This window comes from Oncorhynchus clarkii, chromosome 22 (assembly GCF_045791955.1).
Source record: "Oncorhynchus clarkii lewisi isolate Uvic-CL-2024 chromosome 22, UVic_Ocla_1.0, whole genome shotgun sequence".
In the NCBI taxonomy this organism is placed as follows: Eukaryota; Metazoa; Chordata; class Actinopteri; order Salmoniformes; family Salmonidae; genus Oncorhynchus; species Oncorhynchus clarkii.
The window spans coordinates 2,026,001-2,035,506 of record NC_092168.1 but is presented as its reverse complement, the minus strand read 5'-3'; positions in this window follow the sequence as shown (position 1 = coordinate 2,035,506).

Here is a 9,506-nt window from a genome sequence, read left to right as displayed (position 1 = left end):
CGATTCATTTGATTGCTTTTCTGATTTTCGTGACCAAGTTAACTGATGCTAGGTGTACTTATTGTTTTGTCGAGCAATCGATAAACTTACACAAACGCTTGTATTGCTTTCGCTGTAAAGCATAATTTCTAAATCTGAGATGACAGGGTGATTAACAAAAGGCTAAGCTGTGTTTCGCTATATTGCACTTGTAATTTCATGAATATGAATATTTTCTAGTAATATTATTTGACTGTTGCGCTGTGCTATTCAGCGTTGCTGATGACAAATATACTGGATCCGGGATGGGTGGTTCAAAGGGGTTAATGAATATGATGTCAGTTTGGTTGTCATCTGAGACATTCTCATCAATGATAAGATGACATAAACTCTACAGTGGAAAGTCTACACTTCAGAGTTTTCGGATTCACATGGAATTGTTGTTCAATTTAAATGTTTGAATATAAAATTATTTGTGATGGGATGAAATGTGATTTTAGCTTCTAAAATGTGAGATTTGGGTTTTCATGAGTGAATTAGGCCCGACTCAGTGGCCCGCCCACGTGAAGAGACATGGGTAGTAAACAATGAAACACACACCTTTTCTCCCTTCCTATATAAAGCCTTGACGACAATGTAACCTTCTGTTCCGAGAACGTGAGGACGGCGGTCCGATGTCAGAATGGTTCAGATAATAACTACAGAACGAAGCCAACATCAGCGTGAGCTTTGGTTGCGAATGGTATGAACTTTGAACTCTTATTCACTACAGAAGTGATACCTCCTAGCCGTTGAGTTAGCAACAGCAGCTGCAAACACAGGTTAGGAAGGAACAGACAGAGTATTCTGTCTACCACACAACGACGTTACTACAACGTATTCTATTTACCAGCATAGACTTTATTCAAAGGACTCGGTTGGGCAACACGTCATTCCATCTACCACCAACCTACCGAAGCACAGCTCAGAGTAAATATTCATTGCATTTTCCTTTTCCAAATGGGCGGTAATTTAGAATGCATAAGATACTGTATTTACGATAGCACAGCTTCTCCCTGTGTCCCTCAGTCTTGTCTTCCCGCTCTTTCACTCAAATCCAGCCCTTTACATTTGTTTAACAAGCTGTCATATCTGTTCCGCCCACTAGGGACGTTTTCCTTTATGACGTAATTTGTAATCAAGTTATGATTAATTATGTGTATGTGTAATTCTGTGTGATTAGTTAGGTATTTAGTAAATAAATAATTAAACCCAATTTTGTATTGCTGATTCAACTTGTTAGCCAGGGTTCGTGAAGATAAACAAGAATTTACTTGTCTGAATTAAGGTGACGATTAATATTGACTGCTATTGTTGTAAAATATTACTAGGTCTTTAAGACTTTATTCGGAAGATAACAGCTCTATAAATATTATTTCATGGTGCCCCGACTCTCTAGTTAATTACATTTACATGATTAGCTCAATCAGGTAATATTAATTACTGAGAAATTATTTTATAGAGTAGCATGTCATATCACTTAATCCGGCATAGCCAAAGACAAGACAGGAGCTAGAGCTTTTGTTTATGAAACAAGAATGGATCCTGAAGGGGCCTGGTGGTCGGGTCTTTTTAGAAAACATCTCTAGAGTCCGAATAATTTGAGCTTCAAACTAAAACTTATCTATGAAAATCTGAAACTCACATGGACATGCTTTGCTCTATTATACTCATAAGCTATACAAGAGTCGTTAGAAGGTAAGGGGTTCTTCTACATAGAAGATCATAAGAAATCCCAGTACAAAGTGTCTATAATACTTTTAAGGGGTTCTTCTACATAGAAGATCATAGGAAATCCCAGGACATAGTGTCTATAATACTGTTAAGGGGTTCTTCTACATAGAAGATCATAGGAAATCCCAGGACATAATGTCTATAATACTGTTAAGGGGTTATTCTACATAGAAGATCATAGTAAATCCCAGGACATAGTGTCTATAATACTGTAAGGGGTTATTCTACATAGAAGATCATAGGAAATCCCAGGACATAATGTCTATAATACTGTTAAGGGGTTATTCTACATAGAAGATCATAGGAAATCCCAGGACATAGTGTCTATAATACTGTAAGGGGTTATTCTACATAGAAGATCATAGGAAATCTCATAGTGTCTACACTAAGCTCATAGTTACTGTCCCAGTTGTCACTGACTAGTTGGATTTTCATTTCCATTCAAATAAATTCCTTTATCAGGTTTTTGTTTTGGAAGACCTTTTTTTATTGACATTTGTCAATAAACTCATGAATGCAACTATTTACGTGAAATTGTTTGTGTTCTACTTGTAGCCCTGGTTGTTCTGAAAAGGCAATGGTAAAACCCTTCATTGTGAGACTAAATATAATGGCTGGACATGCAGAGAAATTAAAGCTGATTTTTCCTAGAGTCTCTGGACTGATTGGGTTTAAAGGCAGCGGTTCCCTAAAAAAAGGGTGCAGGTTTAGTTTTTTCCCTAACACCACACAGATTCAAATAATCAAAGCTTGATGATTACTTGATTATTTGAATAACCTGTGTAATGCTAGGGCAAAACCCAAAACGTGCACCCCTTGGGGTACCAAGCACCGAGTTTGTGTGTTGTAGCTGGCTAAATCAGACAGGAAAGCCAAATTACACATCCATCGTTTTCCTGGCAACAGCCATGCAACCATCACCATGGTAACGGGCCAACCCAGGTGCTGTGAGAAGACTGGAGGAACACTGTGCAGACAGAGCAAGAAAGTCAGTGAGATGGAAGTTGGTCAAGGTCACACAGTAAAGAAGTCACACTACCATTAAATAAAAACGGCCATATATTTTTAACAGTCAGGGCCATCTTAATGCTATATCTGTTTTTGTAGGTATTTGTGCAATGTTGTGCAATTATTAACAAGTCATTGTTTAAATATATCTTTCAAATGTATTTGTCACATAGCTGAATTCAACAGGTGAAGAGTTTACTCTGAAATGCCTAATTACGTAGCCCTTTCCCAACAATGCAGAGTTAAAAACAAAGAACAATTTGCTTAATAAAAAAAGGAAATATAAATGCAACATGCAACAATAAGTTCATATAAATAAATCAGTCAATTTAAATAAATTCATTAGGCTCAAATCTATGGATTTCACATGACTGGGCAGGGGTATTGTCCCGTAAAAGGGATTTATTACAGACATAAATACTCCTCAGTTTCATCAGCTTTCCGGGTGGCTTGTCTCAGACGATCCCACAGGTGATGAAGCTAGATGTGGAGGTCCTGGGCTGGTGTGGTTACACGTGGTCTGCAATTGTGAGAGAGGTTGGACGTAATGCCAAATTTTCATTGGAGGCAGCTTATGGTAGAGAAATGAAAATTACAATCTCTGGCAACAGCTCTGGTGGACATTCCTGCGGTCAGCATGCCAATTGCACAATACCGTGTGGCATTCTTTTGTGTGAGACAAATGCATGTTTTAGAGTATCCTTTTATTGTCCCCAGCACAAGGTGCACCTGTGTAATGTTCATGCTGTTTAATCAGATTTATGATATGCCACAACTGTCAGGTGGATTGATTATATTGGCAAAGAAGAAATGCTCACTACAAGGGATAAAAACACAGTATTGCACAAAATGTAAGAGAAATAAGCTTTTGGTGCGTACAGACAATTTCTTGGATCTTTTATTTCAGCTCATGAAAGGACCAACACTTTACATGATGCTTTTACAGTACTGTGACGACACTGTACTGTCTGCTGAATTCTTTCTCTTTGCTCATGTTTTTCTTAATAGGATGTCGGTGGGCGGAGCCGGTAGTGTCGTCACAGTACTGTAAACGCAACATGTAAAGTATTGGTCCCATGTTTCATGAGCAGAAATAAAAGATCCAAGAAATTGTCTGCATTATTTAATTTCTTAATTGTATTTAGTTTACTTTAGTTAATAAATATATTTTGTTATTTCTTATCTCCACGTTGTCTCCCTTTTTGTTACGAACTTCGAGCCGGTTCGTGACAGTATATTTTTGTTCAGTATAGTAACGCAACAAAATAACAATAACAAGGCTTACAGGTACCAAGCCAATGTGCATGGGTAAGAGGTAATTGAGGTAATATCTACATGTACAGTAGTTAGGGGTAAATGTGACTAGGCAACAGAATAGATAATAAACAGAGTCGCAGCAGAATATGTGAAGAGTGTGAAAGAGTGTCTACTGTATCTGTGTCTGTGTGTGTGTTTGACTGTCGGTTTAAAACAATAAAAAGGGGGTCAATACAAATAGTACGGGTAGCCATTTGATTAACTGTTCAGTAGTCTTATGGCTTGGGGGTAGAAGCTGTTCAAGAGCCTTTTGGTACCAGACCGTTTGTGGTACCGCTTGCCGTGCGGTAGCAGAGAGAATTGTTTACGACTTGGGTGGCTGGAGTCTGCCAATTATTAGGAAACTTTCTTAGGACCCGAGGGCCTATTCCAAATCATTTCAGCCTCATGAGGGGGAAGGGGCGTTGTCGTGCCCTCTTCACGACTGTGTTGGTGTGTTTGGATCCTGATAGGTCCTTAGTGATGTGGACACCGAGGAGCTTGACGCTCTCAAACTGCTCCACTACAGCCCCGTCGATTGAATGGAGGCGTGCGCGACCCTCGGTTTCCAGTAGTTCACAATCAGCTCCATTGTCTTGCTGACTTTGAGGGAGAGTTTTTTGTCCTGGCAAAACACTGCCAGGTCTCTGCTTTCCTCCCTATAGCCTGTCTCATTGTTGTGAGTGATCAGGCCTACCACCGTTGCGTCGTCTGCAAACTTAATAATGGTGTTGGAGTCATGAATGGCCATGTTGTCGTGGGTGAATAAGGAGTACAAGAGGGGTGGGTCTGATGACGCACCCCTGAGGGGCCCCGTATTAGTCCTGTATTGACACTTTCCCTTGTATGACGTTTAGATTTCTTAAATTCATAGCGGGATTTCTTATAAGCGTTCTGCTTAGTGTCCGTTCCTTGAAAGCTGCAGCTGTAGCCTTTAGCTCAGTGCGGATGTTGCCTCTAATCTATGGCTTCTAGTTGGGATATGTACGTACTTACGGTAAATGTGGGGCTGACGTCATCGATGCACTTATTAATGAAGCCAGTGACTGATGCAGTAAACTCCTCAATGCCATCGGCTGAATCTGAAAATTTTTCAGTCTGTGCTAGCGAATCAGTCCGGTACTTTAGTGCTTAGTAACGAAGTCACAGCCTGTTAATATATATATATATATATTATATATATATACACTGCTCAAAAAAATAAAGGGAACACTAAAATAACACATCCTAGATCTGAATGAATGAAATATTCTTATTAAATACTTTTTCTTTACATAGTTGAATGTGCTGACAACAAAATCACACAAAAATTATCAATGGAAATCAAATTTATCAACCCATGGAGGTCTGGATTTGGAGTCACACTCAAAATTAAAGTGGAAAACCTTCAACTTTGATGTAATGTCCTTAAAACAAGTCAAAATGATGCTCAGTAGTGGGTGTGGCCTCCACGTGCCTGTATGACCTCCCTACAACGCCTGGGCATGCTCCTGATGAGGTGGCGGATGGTCTCCTGAGGGATCTCCTCCCAGACCTGGACTAAAGCATCCGCCAGCTCCTGGACAGTCTGTGGTGCAATGTGGCATTGGTGGATGGAGCGAGACATGATGTCCCAGATGTGCTCAATTGGATTCATGTCTGGGAATGGGCGGGCCAGTCCATAGCATCAATGCCTTCCTCTTGCAGGAACTGCTGACACACTCCAGCCACTTGAGGTCTAGCATTGTCTTGCATTAGGAGGCACCCAGGGCCAACCGCACCAGCATATGGTCTCACAAGGGGTTTGAGGATCTCATCTCGGTACCTAATGGCAGTCAGGCTACCTCTGGCGAGCACATGGATGGCTGTGCGGCCCCCCAAAGAAATGTCACCCCACCCCACACCATGACTGACCCACCGCAAAACCGGTCATGCTGGAGGATGTTGCAGGCAGCAGAATGTTCTCCACGGCATTTCCAGACTCTGTCACGTCTGTCATATGTGCTCAGTGTGAACCTGCTTTCATCTGTGAAGAGCACAGGGCGCCAGTGGCGAATTTGCCAATCTTGGTATTCTCTAGCAAATGCAAAACGTCCTGCACGGTGTTGGGCTGTAAGCATAACCCCCACTTGTGGACGTCAGGCCCTCATACCACCCTCATGGAGTCTGTTTCTGACAATTTGAGCAGACACATGCACATTTGTGGCCTGCTGGAGGTCATTTTGCAGGGCTCTGGCAGTGCTCCTCCTGCTCCTCCTTGCACAAAGGTGGAGGTAGCGGTCCTGCTGCTGGGTTGTTGCCCTCCTATGGCCTCCTCCACGTCTCCTGATGTACTGGCCTGTCTCCTGGTAGCGCCTCCATGCTCTGGACACTACGCTGACAGACACAGCAAACCTCCTTGCCACAGCTCGCATTGATGTGCCATCCTGGATGAGCTGCACTACCTGAGCCACTTGTGTGGGTTGTAGACTCCGTCTCATGCTACCACTAGAGTGAAAACACCGCCAGCATTCAAAAGTGACCAAAACATCAGCCAGGAAACATAGGAACTGAGAAGTGGTCTGTGGTCACCACCTGCCGAACCACTCCTTTATTGGGGGTGTCTTGCTAATTGCCTATAATTTCCACCTGTTGTCTATTCCATTTGCACAACTGCATGTGAAATTTATTGTCAATCAGTGTTGCTTCCTAAGTGGACAGTTTAATTTCACAGAAGTGTGATTGACTTGGAGTTACATTGTGTTGTTTAAGTGTTCCCTTTATTTTTTTTTATCAGTGTATAAAATTTAGCCTGAAATTATAGTGAATTTGTATTTAATTTCGAATAACCTAGTAATAGGGAATTTTTATATTTTCATAATTAATAGACAGACATTACCTTTAGCTGCAGAATATCTCACCACTGTGAGTTTCCATCCCCTCTCCTTCATTCCTTTCTCATGCGCAAAGAGAGAGAGGCATATTTTGCTTGGTTTCCCCCAAAAAAGCATTGGTTAGCTGCAGAAACATGGTTGGAGAGCCCATGGCATACAGAGTTTGGGTGGAATATCACCTGTTGCACAAAAATAACGGAGTAGCCTACCCAACATGAGTGAAAAACGTACCGTCAGAAAGACATGTTCTGCATATCATAACGTTTCTTTAGACCTACCTAAAATAAATAATGGATTTATTGTGATTGTGTATATTCAATTGATTTCATAGACTTAAAAAAATGCAGATGTTCCAAGGGCGCACATCAGTATGCGGACATGTATGCATGTATGCTTGTATGCAGATTGTATGCATGGAGGCCTGGAGATGCTAAATGTATTTATGTTAATTAAATGTCAATTACCGTGAGACCGGCAAGCTTTTGCAAAATATTAGGGGTAATTAAGCTAGAATCCTTACATTTTCTATGCTCCTAAATGAAAATTCCAGGTCGCACAGCAAAATATTTAGGCGCATATGTAAAATGGACCGATTTTGGCTATTATTTTGGCTACCATAGCTATGCCCAAATAGGATGACAATGCCCCCATCCACAGGGCATGAGTGGTCATTGAATAGTATGATGAGCATGAAAACAATGTAAACCATATGCCATGGCTTTCTCAGACCAGATCTCAACCCAACTGAACACGAATGGTAGATTCTGGAGCGGTGTCTGAGACAGTGTTTTCCACCACCATCAACAAAGCACCAAATTATGGAATTTCACTTGGAAGAATGTTGTCACCTCCCTACAATAGTAACAGACACTTGTAGAATCTATGCCAAGGTGCATTGAAACGGTTCTGGCTCGTGATGGCCCAAAGCACTTTATGTTGGTGTTTCCATTATTTTAGCGGTTACCTTTATATTTTTAAATCTGTGGGAGAGATATCAGAGAGGAACACCACTGGTGGGCTTAGCTATGCACCTTGCAAGCTTGATCTGTCTATTGAAGACAAAATATTGGAGAAATACTGTAGACCTGGCTGATTTAAAAGTATTTTTAGAAATATAAAATATATCTAATAAACTGCTCACATTCTCATTTTGAGAACCTTTGTAACTGTTACCAGTAAAATGAGGGTACAAGAAAAGTTAACAGATGTCCAGTGTCCATAAAAAAAAAGTTTTTAGGTTGGATACCTTTTTCAAAAATTTGACTTTTGTTGAATTTCGGTAACAGAGGTACATGTAACGGAAGTGGCTACCGCACACCCACCCAGTACTAAAACCTGAACTACATTAATTAAATCCATGAACAAATACTTTTTACACATTAAACCTTTCAATAATAATGTTTCTAATCTACATACTAGAGATGTCATTTGCTCTAGTATAAAGAGGGAAACTTGCAACAGTCATACTTGATGTTGTATGCAAGTTACTCTATGTTTAAACCATCATAACTTTTGCTAAGATCCAGTTGAAAACATAATGAAGTGTACTCTAGAAACTACAAAAAGCCCTTTGTCATTGTATATATAGCATCAACTGACTGAATTAGCTCTTTTTTTATGTAGATGATATCCATGGCGTTACTTGGCCCTAGACACTGATCTAAGGTCAGTTTATGGGATTTTTCCCCCTGATAGTTAGAAATAAAAGAGGTAACCCATAAACTGATCCAAGATCTGTGCTTAATGGCAAATCCAGATGGAGACACTGACAGAACCTGGAAGTAATATCCCAGCCCACACGTAACTCTGCCTGCCACCCAATTACCACTAAGTGGGGTACGTATTGTACTGACCCAATGCTTTTTTTCAGGGGCCTATTAGGCGAAGAGATTGCTAATCGTGCCTACATTGCATGCTCCAATGCAGGTCTACCAAATAGGCCTTCCATTCACGCCATCAAACAACACTGGGTGGCCTTCCCAGCAGAGGTCAATGTATACTTCCCAAAACAAATGGGATGGTTATAAACAGAACATTACAATTCAGCCTAATTTACCATTAAGCAAACAATTTAGGGTAAAAAATGTACAATGACACCTCATAGGGGTAGCATACAAGCATACAGTATATTTCAGTCCATACAAGGGTTCCATGTCTGAACAAAACAAAGAGCTGGAGCTAAAGCTATTCTCCAACCAACAAGACAGTCACAGAGAGGATTTGTAGCCAATGGACTCAAAGGTAGTATACATTTAGTCAATAATTACACACAATAACATGTTAGCTAAGATGTCCCCCCAAAAAAATTCCATGTTAAAAAACCCTGCTATAGGCCTATAGTCTTGGCTAATTTGAAAAGGTATATTATATTACAGGAGATTGCATCACACCAATTTCATCACACCACTTCTATTGGCTCACTGCATGTCATTTCAAGCCAAACACACAAATCTCCCAATTTTTTGTTATCATTAAAAACACTGCATATTTCCCCATCTGACCATGACACTCAATCTCTAAACCACACAAACCGCAACGTTAGGCCCGAGCCCCCCACCCAACGTTCTTCTCCAGAATAAGATTATTTTGTTTCATTGT